General features: G+C 36.4%; 1 protein-coding gene across 3 annotated transcripts in view; it reads left to right on the top strand.

Annotated features, from left to right (window-relative positions):
- The window catches only part of KIAA1456 (KIAA1456 ortholog), a 126,077-nt gene that overhangs the window by 12,039 nt on the left and 101,038 nt on the right, over positions 1 to 13,000 (top strand). For all 3 annotated transcript variants that reach the window (XM_017807894.1, XM_017807982.1, XM_017808060.1), the window contains exons 3-4: positions 9,189 to 9,273; positions 12,269 to 12,358. The gene's annotated coding sequence lies outside the window, so the exon portion shown is untranslated. The remainder of the gene's footprint in view (positions 1 to 9,188; positions 9,274 to 12,268; positions 12,359 to 13,000) is intronic.

The raw sequence follows: 13,000 nt of genomic DNA, 5'->3' as shown, positions 1-13,000 counted from the left end.
TAAAGAGATAAAGTGCAGGAACTATTGGTGCAGGACTGTAACTGAATAACGAACAAAAACCAGAATAATAGTGAAGGAAGTACTAAAAGGTCTTCAATTAAAGAAGATTTTTTTTAATAAAAATTGCTCACTAAGAAAGTGTGCAAAAAGCAAATAAGTCAGCTTATCAGGATGTTTTCCTTCAGCTGAAAGCTGTTGGCTAACAGTTATGTTACATATACTACCTTTTTTTTCTGTGTGTTAATGTAGTAACATTAAAGAAAAAGTACAAACTGATTGTTTTAAAAATAATGTATAGCAAAAGAAAAGGTAATAATTGGAGTATGTGTTCTGTGTTCTAATTTGATATTTAAAGAACAATTTATGTTGGTATCTGTTTATATATTCTCTAATATTTTCTAATATATTCCCTGAGAGAATATATATGCTCTCTAATATATCCCTTCCTATCAAGTTGGATGTTTGCATCTATTTATGATCATCCTCTGAGATAAATTAGATTGAGATATATTTGGTATAGAATATAGTTTGCCAAATAGAAGCAGTCTCTTTTAATTTATAATAATTATTATTCTTTTTTCTTATACAAGTAAAAAAAGAGAAGAATTAAAGTCATTACATCATATTTGCATTAAAAGTATGCCTGTGTTGTAAAACCAAATCTTAAACCAAGGGAGAAGGAATGAAAAAAACTTATTATGCTAATATCTAGCCTCTTGAAAAAACCCTCTCATTTCTGGGTGGTCAATAATAAATGTAGAATTAAATTCAGAGTTTCAGTCAGTTAAATACATTTTAAGGAGTGCATATAGAAATCAGAAAATACTTGGCAGCCTACTTACAGTGGTAAGTGAAAGGGAAAGCCCCTTATTTGTTACTACTGGACTGGACTTCAGGCTGGAATAGGGTGTTGTTAGTACTAGATAGATCACTGAGTTTCTAGATAATGATAAAATTGTTATCAGTCTTTTAAAATTCAAAAGGAGTTGTTAAAGTTACAAAACTCGGGTTTACTTATTTTTCTTAGACTAGGTCTTTGGGATCAGAGGAGCAACTACTCCTTGTCGTAGATATTTCTTATCCATAGAGTTCCATAGAGTTTGCATGTATATCCACTTTTTCCTTATCTAATGGGTGTTTTCTTATCTAATGGGTGTCCTTTCTTCAGAGGTTTCAGAGCACTTGGCAAAATTTCATGTCAATGAGAATAGGCAATACATTATTTTTTTTCCCCAATACTATGAATAGTACTCTTTACTAAATGTAGTGTTATGTGCACAACATCTGAGCTGGACAAAAAGTGATTACTTTAAATTTAGTCAAGGTGGCAGAAGACATCTAGTTAAATCACCTAATTGGCAATAACTTATTCTGACTATTCAGTATCCCCTTTCTACTTTGGCTTGTACCTATTTACTGTTACTTATGTCCTGTTTGCTGCTTGGGCATTGGTAGCATCACCCAGCAGCACACTGTGCACTATAGGCTAGGATATCACAACCACATCTCTTCAGCCTTTTCTACATGCATGCTGCAGGAAATATACACCTTTATTTCACTTTTGCCAAAGACACCAGATGACAGGGTTGAACTGGGAGACCATTATTTTTTTTCAGTGGAACACAACATCATACAAGAGAGAAATGAACACTCAAATTCTTCCTTTCAGCATGATTGTATAAAGAACATTGTGTTTCAGTCTTTCTCCCACCTATCTTTCTCCTTCACCATATTTATACAAGAAGATAATTGAGTACCTGATCTTTGGCTGTTGACCACAAATATTCTATGCAGGGACAAAAGAACACTTAATTTCTTTTTCGTTCCTGAAAAAGCAATACAAGTTGGAGGTTTTTTCCTCCAACATATATTGGACGTAATTTGTCCATGCAGTGGTACTAAGTTTCAGTCGTATTGAGTCTTGGCTGATCACACTTTCTCACAGATGGCTCTGTGGTAAGTAGCCCATCCCAAATGGACTCCGTGTCTCTTACATGTTCTGTCCTTGTCATACTATATATAAGCGTTACATTTTAGGGATCTTTTTTAATGATTTGTATCCCTTAACTCCTGATTTTCCAGGAAGGGTTTCACAAGAGCTGAAAGACTGTGATAAGCCCATGCATATGAGAGTATTTTTAAACTCACATATTTTATTATGTTCATATTTCTACCTCTGATAAAAAAATATCATGATATTTCAAGTGAACAGCTTATCCTGCTGTTTTTCAGGGATTTGCTGACATGCTGGATCTGTTTCACATTTGCATTTTGCTATGCTGGTATTGGTAGACCACCTGAGAGCCCCACCTTACACTCAGTTCATACTTACCCTTCACTGAAGAGCTGAAAACCCAACCAGCTGTTGCCATCGTTTTTCTTTGTGACACACCGCAGAGCCTTCATCTTACAAAGTGCTTGGTTTGTGTCCTGGGGCTCTCAACCGTGGAGATTTGATGTATTGCTCACTCTGTCAAGTTTCATGGCTCCTGTAATATTTCATCCTTCTGCTGGTACTGCTTTAACACCTTAATTCCTGGCCGTAGATCTAAGCCAAAAGTTAACTATGTAGACTAGACGTAAATATTTATTATTAATTGTAGAAATAGAAGGTGCGACATGTTTTTCTTTATTCTTTTTAAACTTTTGGGTTTTTAAGAATTGGAATGGGCTACTCAGGGAGGTGGAGTCACCATCCCTGGGAGTGTTCAAGAAACAACTGTATGTGGCACTTTGTGCTATGGTCTAGTTGACAAGGTGGTTATTAGTCAGAGGTTGGACTCTATGATCTCGGAGGTCTATCCGAACCTAAATGATACTGTTATTTATTAAAAAAAAAACCAAACCCCTCAGAGGTTCTTTTTCTTGGTACCTGGATGACCTTAGTAAAAATGATTAGTGGAAAACTCTAGTGGTTACAGGACTAATGCCTGTGGGTAACAGTCTCTCAGAATTTTTGAGTTCTGCAACATCATTAACAAAATAGTTTGGTCAGTAATTGATTCCAAGCTTAAAAGAAGGTTATAATGATTGTAGTGCTGAGTCATATCTTAGACATAGTAGCTAAGTAAACTGTTATGGTTAAATAAACAATAATACATCAGAATGAAAGGTTTCTGAATAAGCTATATGCTGATAGATTATAGCATAGCAGAGTCTGCCTGTCAAGAATGAGGACCAAAGAAGGCGTCAGCCTATAGTCTCATTTATCCAGGTGTCTTTCTCATTAAAAAAGACTTACATTGTAAGAGAAATACCAGGTATTTGTAGAGGGGAGTTTTAGGTAGAATAAGTAATTATTAGGAAGGAGGAAGCAAAAGGGAAGGTAGGTAATGTACATTTCCAAAGTCATCCTGCATATCTCTGGTTGTAGTTACACTAGTGGGACTGAGCTGTCTCTTCTCACTGAAATCGCCTCTTTACAGATGGTGTAAAGATGGAAAGTCATGGATGTGGCTGCTTTCTACTCTCTGCTGTCACCTAAAGCAAAATATAGGTTGTGTACAGATTGTACTATAGTTTAGATTTCCCTGTGTCCACGACTTTTTTGGGAGGGCAATGTTAACTGGAAGGAACCTCTTCCTTTCCTGCCCTAAACAGAAGTATATGAATGATAATATGCACCAGTAAATCTGAAACAAGTCTTCAGTCTTGGTACTGCTTCATTTTGCAATGATGGTCTCCTTTCTGTAGATCTCAATAGAAAGCATAATGCCTTTATCAATTCTTACTGCAAATAACAGCTTCTCCCCAGAATGACTATATTAAGAAATCTTGCTTTAAAATTATAATTTTAATGTGATTTATATAAGAAATAACAATGCCTATAGAATGATTGATTGTTGCTTTTAAGTAAGGACTTGTACGATGTCATTGTCTTAGATATTTGAGTCACTTGATTTTTTTTTTTTAATTTTGGATTTTGGAATACTGGGTTTTACCTTAGATTCCACTATTGTTTCCACTGCTTACCTCATTCCTACAATTCTCATATGATTATCCTATTGAAATAAAATATATACATGAAAATATGTGTATTATACCTCAGAACAATGTATTTATAACCTTTTTAAAAACATTTGCATTAGCTTCTCTAAGGCTTAGTGTTTTCTGAAACAAAATCAAGAAGAGTTTTAAATGAAGAGAGTAATAACTGCCTTAAATTAAAAAAAAAAAAGACTGCTTTTACCCCTGTTTGTACTTCTGTCTGTAAAAGTGGTACAGTGTGCTTTTCTGCCTTCCAGAAATGTCAGTGAATTATCTTCCCTGTGATTGGTGAGAAGTGTGCTGTGCAGGTCCTATTTTCAAAGGCTTGCCCCCTTTTAGTTATTTGAGCTATTATAGGCTCGTCTTACAAGTAAACAGCTTGATTCATTGCTTCATAATTTGTATTGTCTGACAGAAGGGAAACAGAAACTGCTTGCACTTTCAGATAAGGGGAAGGACATGCAGGTGGTGGGATCACTGGTACCAAGTAGGAGCTGTTGGTTGCAGTGTGCTGGTTGAGTTTATCCTGCAGCCAAGGGGAAGGTGCTGCACAATGGAAGTCTGAAGACCAAACTGGGTGTGCAGCACGGTGCTGCTGGACTTACTCTGCTTAACTGCTGTGTGGGTCACTGGCTTCTTGGTGTACAGTGGTCTTCTGGTCAGGGTCACTACTGCATATTAGAGGTTATAGAAAAGAAATTTTTGAACTGTTTATGGAGTGTGTGAACTTCCTCCAAAGCAATCAGTGTTAGTGTCATTATGATTATCTGTGCTTGTCTGTAGTCCTGCTTTAATCCATATTGCAAACTACTAGCACTGCCCTATCAAAATGTACATACTCCTTTGAGAAGATGCTGCTATTTCTCCTGCAGTGGAGACAGCCTTGTAGTTCCAGTCCTTGGCTCTTGGAGTTAGGATCAGACCCTACAAAAAAAGTGTGAAGATGCTCAAGATGAATTAAAAATTAATTGTGAAGCAAATTCATGATGCTTATTAAAAATTCCATTGTTTTCATGGAAGGTGTTAGGTAGTGCTGAATGAGATGAGGAAGTTCTTTTTCTAAGGCAGCATCCAATTTCTGTTTTTCTTTCATTCCAGATAGAAAAAAAGTTATTTTTTTTTATTTTTGACCACTCAGTCAAGATACAGACAGACACGCAAACACACATCCCTAAAATTGGAATTATTCATATTTATTTAGAAACATGCTTTATTTCGTGTTTACTAAACTAGTTGGGAATAATGTTTTGTACGAGATGGAGAAAACAAAATATCATAGTTTGAAATTATGTTTAGTTTTCCCACTAGAAAATTGGCAGTTAACAACTGCATTTTTTGTAAAAAAAATCTTTCAAGCAAGAAACTGAAGTCAGCTCTATTTGCACAAAACTAATGGTCTTATGTTATAAACAATTTTCTAATCACTCCTTGTCATACCTAGTGCATCGCAGAAGCAACATGTTTGAATGCAAAAGAACTGCACTAAGTGAAGTTACAGACAAAAATAGAGATTGTTGCCAACTTTTCAAATAGTTATTTAGTATGGTAAGTTTGGCCATGAAGCTTAAAAAACTGCATATGGTATCAAGGCGATTCAGTTTTCAGCAGAACAGTGTAGTTATTGAACACAGCAAAAAGAATAAACAATTTTTTAGTAACAGGAAGCAACAGAATAATTTTTTTGCTGTTTTCACCCTATAACTGTTTCAATTAGGCAGGAATTTTACTAAATAACTGCAACTTTAATTTCTTTTATTTGTCATCAGAGTTTGAATTTTGCAAGTACCATGGGACAGTTTCCATATTTGATCTGCATAATCCCCATGGAAGGCAGCTGAGTTCTGGGTCACCAAAGCTTCAACTGTATTAGAGGCTGTGGGTGTTAGGCAAGAATATGGACTCCCTTATGCTCACACAGAGAAGTATTCCTGCAGCTGTAACTTGCTTTAAGCAACTGACTTTTGTCCTTACGTACTCCATCTGTTGAGGAATGCACTCAGTGCCAGTAGCTTGATGAGCAGCTGCAGTGGGAGCTGCAGGTTGAGCTCTGGGTGGGGGGAGCCCGAGGTAAGAGGCCCTGAACTGCTGACCCTTTGCATAACAAAGAGCATGAGGACCTGTGGCCTAGCCAGGTGACCAGACTCTTGGAGGCACAGCAAGAGCTGCAGGCACAGCTGGAAGACCCCAGACTATATCGCATTTAGACTGGGAGGGTATAAAAGCCCAGGGTTTCTTTTGTTTGGAGCCCTCCTTGGAGGCACCGGCTCGAGTTGTTATTCTGTTGTTGCACCATGATTAAAATATTTTAGGGATCCCCAGAGGCCTGAGATTCTGCTATGGGAAAACCTGGAGTCGAGCTGGTAAGGAAACTTGGTCTGACTGTGAATGTGGGGTGTGTAGCTGTGAAGACACCTCGATCCCAGCTCTGCTGTTGCACGTGTGACTGCCAGAGTGGCTTCTGGATGGTCAGACAGGAAAGCTTCCTTAACACATCCTTTGGTGGCTTCTAGTTGTGTTGTGTCAGAGCAGAATGGAACAAAGTGGCAATTAACTCCCTATGCACTATTCTGTGCCTTTTGCTCTCGTCTTACCTCAGCTGTTGTATCTGCACAATTGCTAGGACACTGAAAGGCCTGGTGTAACCATAAACTACCAGCTGGTTTTTCACTAGAGAAATTTCCACAGAAGTCTGTGTTTGGACACAGGCAAAGGAGGCACATGCCAGTGACTGCTGGGAGCAGTCGCTTTGTTCCATCTGTGCAAGAGCTGCAGCACCGTGTACAGCCTGTAGTACCTTCCTCTTGCTGCTTTGCTAATGTTAAGGGAGAAAAGTGTTGGAAAGCATAGAATAGTAGTTGCTCGAAAGTTTTCAGTAGCTCTTCCCAGCCACTGATTTCATGCTGTCCTCCTTTTCCTCCTACTTTATGGATCATGCTGCTACAAAAGTAAAACTTTTCTAAGAATTTTCTCTGACTTTCTAGGCACAGTTTATTTCATCACCCACCCTCCACCCCTTTTGTATGACAAGCCCTTTCTGGTTTCTGGAACCTCAGATAGTGTAGAAGTGTTATGAGATGTTTTTTTAGGGAAAAACTGCTTGCAGGAGTAATAGTAGGAAGTGCTTATGTAGGAGTATGGTGGGAATTTAAATTTGCCTTGACAAACTAGTTATTGACAGTGAATTATGTTTTGAGTGATCTTTTGTACAGCTGAAGTGGAGTTATGCTGATGGTTTTGCACCAGTGGAGATTTCCAAATATTCTGCCAATATATGTACAAGTACAAGGTGACACCACTGAAAAGAAGTTACAGAACAAGAAGCAATGAGCACAAACTGAAATAAAAAATAAGGAAAATATTTTTTACTTTGAGGGTGGTCAAACTCTGGAACAGGTTGTCCAGACGGCTTGTTGAGTCTTCATCCTTGGAAATATTAAAAACCTGAGCCAATATGGCCTGAACAATCTGCTGTAGGTAACTCTCCTCGATCAGAGAGTGGACCAAAGGCCTCCAGCAGTCCCTTCCAGTCTAAACCAATCTGTTATTCCATTGTTGTAAGAAAAGCATGCCATAATCCTTTTTGAAGTAGTAATTCCCTGGAGTATTGTTCCAATTTCCTGCAATTCATGGTTTATACACTTCTTGATACATTTTTTTGTCAGTTTAAGACATTTAATTATTAAAAAGGATGTAAGTGTAAATTACAAATGTGAAAAACAGACACCAGAATAATTTTTAATTAACGGCTCCAGTTGTATAGTCACATAGTTGCAAAGTCTGAAGTTGAAATTTCCATTGACTTCATGGGGCTAAGGATTTTATCTAACATAAAAATCAAATTAAAGCAAAGTGAGTAGGTTAGTTATATATTTAAACATTCTATAAAACCAAAATCTCTGATAATAAAAGTTCAAGTTACTTCTGCCTCCAAATATCAAGCAGCTGTCTCTGGTCTGCTCTTTGCAGTGTCCTAATTGCAGTGCACCAGCCATGTGCATTACTTCCTGGCATGAATGGTCAGGCTGCTTGGCAGAAGGGAAGAGCTGAGAAGCTTCATTATTCCGTAGAAAGGCTTTTAAATGTGTAAAAGCAGCCTAGGAGTGCACAGTTGAGGAATGGCCCTTGTATATGACAAGCCACACTTGGTACTTTGCTGTATAAAGAAGTCTCTTGATTTCTGATGTTTGAGAATGGAAAATATTATTCTCCTGTTTGATAAATGAAACTGTTTGTCTGCAAAGCAAGCATATAAGTAATAGAATAAACATATTTTCTCACTAAAGGGATAGTGTCAGGAAAAGAGGATTAAAATTCTTGGAAAATCAGCGAGGCAGCTACAAGTGTCAGGTGATTATATGGTCTTACATAAGTGCAGTGTTTGGTGTCTAGCCAAGTATTTCTAAAACTTATAGGGCAACTTCTGTTCACATTTAGGCAAGCATAAAGCTGAAAGCATTTAAAAAACTCAGAAGTGTTTGCTCCTACGTTAGAGCTTTTTTTTTGAAAAGAAAAAAAAGAGTCTGTATTAAGTTTTTTTACTACAGCAGTTCCTAAAGGGGATGATGTGGTTATAATGGGGTCTTTTGCAAGAATTGAATTTTATTCCTGCCTTTCTTGTAGATCTCCTGTGCTGTATGGGACAAGCCATTTTGTGGCTTGATTTCTGGCTTAACCACAGCAAATATGTTTTTGTATGTCTGATATTGGAACAATATAGTCTGTGTGGTGGTGGGTGTGGTTGGTAGGTACATTACCTATTTGTTATATGGCAGTGTATTAAAACAATTTTTTTATTGTTTTGGTTTAATGAAAAAATAAAACCCTAGTTGGAACTAACTGGGAGAAAGTCTTTTTAAGTGTGGGTTTTTTAAAAAAAATTTACTCCTATTTAGTCTAGTACTGCAGGTGGTGATAAACTGCTTCTGAAGTGAACCTATCTTAAATAAGTAATTTGTTTGTATTGTTTGGCAGATGTTTTTAGAGTGTAATAATCATTCACAGTTTTGTTTTTTTTCCAAGATAGTGTTCAGAATGCAAATTGTGCTCCATAATGTTGTTTTTCTTGTACATCCACTCTTTTTTTATATCACGCTTAGTTTTTGAGTAGTTTATATCCTATCCCTTTTTCACTTCACTTTGATTTAGCTTTAAACTTATTGAGAGACATAATACCATTGAATAATTCTTTTTGACTCTTGCAGATCTTCAGGTAGTTAGAATTAGAAAAGGAAGATCTTGCATTGGTTGAATATTGCTTGTAGTGCTGAAGATGATGGGCTAAATCTGGTGAGTACTAATTAGGTAGAATTTGTCAGTCTGTCAATCAGTCAGTCTTCCAGATTTTCCTGATCTCATACTGAACATACACCAAGCAATAGAACAGATACAGTAAATTCAAGAAATGTCTTCAGAATGATCCTTCTTTCAAAAGAGATTTATGAGATTTATGAACTGATGTTTGAACAGAAGCGTAAAATGTTTCCAGATGACAACAGGATTAAAGATGTCACAGACATCTCAGGAAAGGCAGTCAGAATAGACAAGAATGCATTTGGAAATGTGTTAGCTTTTACTGAAAGTGTGAATTTGGACATAAGAGAAGTCCTGGAATGCCTGCCAGGCTGTGTTCTCTGTGCCTACAGGGCTTTTAGCACTGTAGTTGCCCACCAGGCAGCATCAGATGAATCATCATGAAAAGCAAACAAGACAACTTTACTTGAGAGAGAGAATATAGAATATGAACAATCCAACTGCCATCTGTATGTTTTTCTGATGAATGGCATTATCATCTCTTTTTGTGCCAAATGAGTAAACTGTTTTCACCACACAAATACTGTCTATTCCACACATACGACATGCTAACTACCAAGCACGAATTTCAGGGTGATGTTTGCAATGTGAGTTCACTCTGCTTGTTGGAATCCTATCCAACAAGTTCTGGTTAGAAAACTAATGCCAAAAGAAGTGTAGGTCTGTGATGAATGTTAGGTCATCAAAACTCCACAGCTTTCCAGGAACTTGTAAAATGCAACTGCATCCATCATTCTCACATTATTAATTAAGTACGTGTTAGCAACCAGTTGACTCAGTTACAGAGAAATGTACAAGCTGAAAATGTATAACAAAGAAAAAAAAAGGCAAATAGGAGGCTGTTGTGCAAGAGCGTGTCAGTGAAGAATTGGAAAAGAATAAAAAGAAGAATTAAGATGTTGAGGTATTCTCGAGTGTCTTGCAGGACCCTTACAGTACCTCTAACCTGGTTTTAGTAAGAAAAGTTACATTGTTGGTTTACAGTCTATTTAAGTAATACAAATATGTATTTGATACTTGTAGAAAGAACTCTTTTTAATCAATATCTAATCTTTATAAATCAAACATTTTTTCATAATAAAGTCATCATAGCTAAACTATACTTCAAATAAGGTTTTCATATTAGCAAAGCCTAGAGATCTGTATTCTCAAAAAGTATTCTTAAGCAACTCTTAAGATCTTAAGTTTTGGCTCATTGAGTAGTGATCCTTTGTGCAGTCTGTCTTACATATAATAAAGCCTACTCACAGATTTCCCAATGCCTCTGTGCAAATCCATAATTTCTGGCAGCTCATGTTTATTCAATGATAACGTGCTTTTGGTGGAATAATATCAGTAATGGACCAGTGGCTGTCTGAGCAAAGCTCTGTGGAAAGCGAAAAGTAATAGAAAAACTTCAACTTTTCATATTGATTAGAGGAAACTAATTTACAGCAACAGAATATAAATATAATCAGAATTCGCATTATAAGATGAATATATAAGGGAAACAGTATGACATGTTTGACAGGTGTCCTTCCTGGTCATGGTGCTATTTGGTGTTTCTCACACAGTCCTGTTTAGTACTAAATGATTTTATTGAATGGTGTTACCACTGCTAAGTACAACATTGAAAAATACTGCTATTACAGAGCAATAAAGATTTACCATGGAGCATACCTCCATTACACAGCTTTCAGGAGTAGTGCTGAAGGACTTTCTGAGGTTGTGTTTGTATGACTTCAGTCTTTGAAGGCCTAGCTGGGCTTTGATTATACTTGTAACAGTACGTATTGTAAGCCATTTTTCCTTTAAGATGTGTCTTTATCTTGCATTCTGTATATACCTTTCATCTCAAGATATATTTATTAAATAATTTATTATGCACTTGAGGTTTTTTACCCCCCCTAACCCCCCCTTTGGGGTGGAACAAACTGCTTTATGTCAGCAACATGACTTGTTAGGACATGAATTAATGCATAATACCTAGTTGATACTGCAGTGCAAAGATCTGAGAGACAAAAAATGCACCTTTACATGAGATTCACATCTTGACATTAGAATGGGTATCTCTTCCAATAACTTCTTAAAATTTACTGAAGCTGTTAGGACAAGAATCTTAGTCTCATCTGAAAAATGTTAGTTTCTGAAATAGTGTTTTATTAGAAATTTCATGCTTTGACCCTGATAGAGGATCAGAGATTACCTAAGGAATTACTTATGTCACTTCCTGCTGTACCTTACATTTCCATGTCAGCTCCTGTAGTTGGTATGTGATCAACTGTTTAACTCTGGGAAAAATAAATAAAACAACAAGATTAAAAGATATAAATTTAAAATGTAGAAAAAGTTTTAGTAACTTGAAATTAAATAAAATTTGGAATAGTTCATATTTATTATTTATAATAAATAATGCTAACACAAAGAATTTTTTAGTATCTCAGACTCATAATGCAGTGATTTGTGTCTTGAAGGGGAGAGACATTTTTTAAGCATTTCCTGATACTATTTGCCAAACTCTGTTAAATGATTTACCGAGTGGTTTCAGGGCTCAGTTATTGTACAATTCTTCAGTGTTAATAAATCACTCTTTCATCTGGAATGGAATTACCAAAAAAATTATTTCTCTTGATATTTTCTTGGAAACGGTAATCAATTTTGTGTCTCATGACATTTGAATTCCATGATGGTTATTTGTGTTTAATTTTTTTTAACATCTGTAATAATTTCCACGTAATTTCTTTCTTTGTCTTTCACAAGAACCTCTAATATTACCAGTAGTAGTTCTGTTTCTCTGTGTTGTTCTTTGCCATATTAATTACCTCATTGGCTCTCCCTTGCCACGGAGGAATCACATTTTTCTTCGAAATTGTGCAGTTTTAAAAAATAGGTAAAATAAACTTGGATCCATTTGTTCAAACCTTTATTTGCCCTTTCAAACCAGAAGAAATAATGGTGTGCCCTAAACTTGGTTGTTTTCTTTTTTTTCCAGCTACGTCAGGTTGTCTTGTAGAAGATAACACTTGTCCCACAAAACTTGCCTGACTTTCCTGTTGAGTGATCTGCATTCACCAAAGCTATGGTATGTCTGGAGGGGGAATGTGTCTAAAAAACTAGTGATTCTGTAACAGTTGATTCTGATTCTTCATTAAACCTGGGAGATGAGCTGGAGCTCACATCCAGTAACATTGCTGTAAAGTCATTGAAGACAAGATGGGTCTTTGGGCCTTGCAGTCCCTCTCCCTGCCTGTGCTTTACTGTGAGTAATTCAGCTTTTGAACTTTAAATGCCCCAGGATGAGAGTTGCAATTGTATTCCTTGACAAACTGTCCCTTAGCAGAAGTCCAAACATGTGAGAAACTTTTTCCTGTTCTTCAGACTGAGAATTATCTACCTTATTTTTATTGAATTCTTCTATTTTTTCCTGCCTACAATTCTAAACATTATATCTGCAAACATGTATGACCCTGCTAGTTGTTGCTTAGCCAGTTGCCTTCTGACAGCATATTTGGTGTCCAAAAAAGTCAAAGGAAAAAGCATATTTTCTTAGTTATTCTGGTTTTGCAAGTATTTTCTGAATAACTTTTGGTGAAAATTTTCTTGAAACAGAACCTTTTTGTAAGGTATAAGATGGAGTAATAAGAATTCATATTTTTCATTTGTTGTAACTTCTCCAAAATGTCTACTGTGTTGTTGACTCAGAATAGCTTTCAGAGTAGGAGAA

Source organism: Lepidothrix coronata, unplaced genomic scaffold (genome assembly GCF_001604755.1).
Source record: "Lepidothrix coronata isolate B3197 unplaced genomic scaffold, Lepidothrix_coronata-1.0 Scaffold0, whole genome shotgun sequence".
Classification (NCBI taxonomy): Eukaryota; Metazoa; Chordata; class Aves; order Passeriformes; family Pipridae; genus Lepidothrix; species Lepidothrix coronata.
Note: the sequence above shows the minus strand (reverse complement) of the source record. Positions and strands in the feature narration are given on the sequence as shown.